This window comes from Pteropus alecto, unplaced genomic scaffold (genome assembly GCF_000325575.1).
Source record: "Pteropus alecto unplaced genomic scaffold, ASM32557v1 scaffold5, whole genome shotgun sequence".
In the NCBI taxonomy this organism is placed as follows: Eukaryota; Metazoa; Chordata; class Mammalia; order Chiroptera; family Pteropodidae; genus Pteropus; species Pteropus alecto.
In genome coordinates, this window is record NW_006441953.1 from 7,936,378 (window position 1) to 7,938,907 (window position 2,530).

Sequence of the window (2,530 nt, forward strand, 5' to 3'; positions counted from 1 at the left end):
GTACGCGCAATGGGGTCAGAGAATTTTTAGTGAGATTCTGAATCATACTCCTCCCTCTAATATTTTGAAGCAAGTGACAGAACTGTTAGAACAATATTGTGAAGCTCCAGGAGGACATAAAATTTTCTAATCAAGCAGGGCAAGACCTAGGACAAACATTGGGTCACCCTGGCCAGCTCCCTCTCACCCAGGAGTCAGGATTTGGGAAAGGTACAGTGTTATTTTCAAGCCGATGTGATGGGCTGCGTGCTACCATTTACTTTCTTCATTCTGGATTGTGATCTCAACCCTGGCAGGCAATTTCCCCGGCTCCTTATCTGACAACAAGCGAGTATGTAAATACCAATGGCTAGAGATGTTTAACTGCTTTAAACATTATTGATTTGTTGGCTATTCTAAATTTTCTCCCCCGTCCAGATCTTGTTTCCGAATTTTCTGTCTGGGAGGTTTAATTCGCACCTCCAATGTTACAATACAATAATTGTTTGGTTTTTTTTTTTTAAGGCTTTTAAGATGAACGAATTGATTTGCATATAAATTAAAATCACTATGTGTTGCCTATTCTGGTATCTTACAATCATTTCGAAATTAGTACCACTTGAGCTAAAAGAATATATAAATGTCTGTATTGACTTATTAACGAATTACCTAATTAAAACATCCCTGGGATGTTGGGCTCCTGAAAGATTGTCAAATCAAGACAAATTAGGGAGGGATGGATATTGAAAGGATAACAGACCAATATCTGGAACTCAGAACGGAGTTTGGGTGATACCGAGCTTCAATTTTGGAGCACTGGTCCTTCTCTGTTGTTAATGATTTTGTGCTTGTTTGTAAATAAACCAAGGGGAAGGAGCGCTGCGGTGGCCGCGGTCGCTCAGGCCCTTTGCTCTGGCAGAGACCTTCCAGCTCTAACCCCAAAGCGCTAAATTCTGGAGCAGCTGGGCCTGCGGGGAGATGTGTGGCCGCGGCGGCCTGGCCAGCCTTCCCGTCTTCGGCTGCCTCGCGGGTTGGATGGGCGAGCAGCGGCCGCGCTGTCTCCGCACGATCTGAGAGCTGGAACTGGAGCCGACATTTAATAGATATGCTAACTGAGCACTTACCTTCGTCCTGAGAATAGGAATAAAAGGTAGCTCTTCTTAAGAGAGGCGGTGCAAAGGCACGCTAGGAGTTCAGAAAAGGCTGGCAGCGGGAAATCTGTAGCCTGGGGGCTCGCCAACATCCCCTTTCATTTCAAGCACTTATTGATTTGCTGTTGTCATCTTTGGCGACCCAGAAGGACACTTGAAAGAATTTCTGATAGGGCTCTGATCTGAGAAAGGAGGTGACCTGCCTAGGCTCTTACCAAATTCTTAATTACCATATCAACTGCTTTTTTTTTTTTTTTTTAAATTTTTTTTTTTATCCCCTACCTCACCTCCTTCCCCCATGGCAACTGAGTTTGTTTATTAACTTTAAAATTATTCAGAAACTTCCTTACCTCTCATCGCCTTCCCTTTTGCAGAGGTTTTCTGTTGGAATCCCCCACCCCTTCCCATGGATCAACCTTATGTTGATGCCTCTGACCTTTGGCACATCTGGGCCTTATGAAATCTCTCAATCTTTTTAGATTTGAGGATGCAAGGCCCCACCCTTTCCACTATGTACACACACTCAGAGATGTGAAGACCTACACAAACTACCCTCAAACTCAGGGGACCTTACAGATGTTCCCTTTTCAGTTGTCTCTTGAAATCTAAAATGCCTGCCTGATTTTTAACTTGGAGAGCCCTCTCCCTTGCCCATGCCTTTCTCAAAGCAGTTGGAGCATGTGTGCAAACGTGCCTACAATGTCTCCACCTTCATTCTTTACCAAACTGTAAGTAGGGAACTAAGGCAGTGTATGGGTATACGGATTGCATCAGGAATCAATCCCCAGGTTCAGGATTTCTCGGTTAACTCTGGCTATCATCTACAATGAGTCATTCCAATCAGGAGGCCCACAGGAACCTGCACTGTAAGACAACAGGTACAGCAGAAAAATTTCAGGGTTATTTCATTGAACACAAATTATATTTCTGAGTTCTGTTTGTATCCATCTAGTTTTAGTACATACAGAATTAGACAGGAAAAATGTGACAACACAGTTATTGTTATTGGAGAGAAGAAATACCTTGGGCTCATCAGTGAAAAAAAAGATGCCCAAAGTCTACAACTTTCAGTGGTTTAACTTGATTTATAATAGTGGGAGTGAATCAGACACAAGGTGCTTTATATATTTTATGTACTTTGACCAATATAAGTTACCATTAAAAGTAGCTATACACAATTTCTTTTAACTTCTGATAGCAACTTCAGAAAGTAAAGCCAGAGAGACACTCTGAACTAGGTTAAGTCCTTGAACTGACCATTCGTGTAAGTTCAAGAGTTTAATATTTTTTTGTATGTTTTTTGGGGGAGACAATCTGTGAGGGTTTGCAAGTCCTACCCAGACCTGACATTATTGTTTGAGTCTACATTCATTACAGGCAAGTTTGATAACTGTGCTGGT

General features: G+C 42.3%; 1 protein-coding gene across 2 annotated transcripts in view; it reads right to left on the reverse strand.

Annotated features, from left to right (window-relative positions):
• PITX2 (paired like homeodomain 2) overlaps positions 1–1,680 on the reverse strand; it is a 26,011-nt gene extending 24,331 nt beyond the window's left edge. For both annotated transcript variants that reach the window (XM_006918923.2, XM_006918922.2), the window contains exon 1: positions 1,481–1,680. The gene's annotated coding sequence lies outside the window, so the exon portion shown is untranslated. The remainder of the gene's footprint in view (positions 1–1,480) is intronic.
• Between the last annotated feature and the right edge of the window lie 850 nt (positions 1,681–2,530).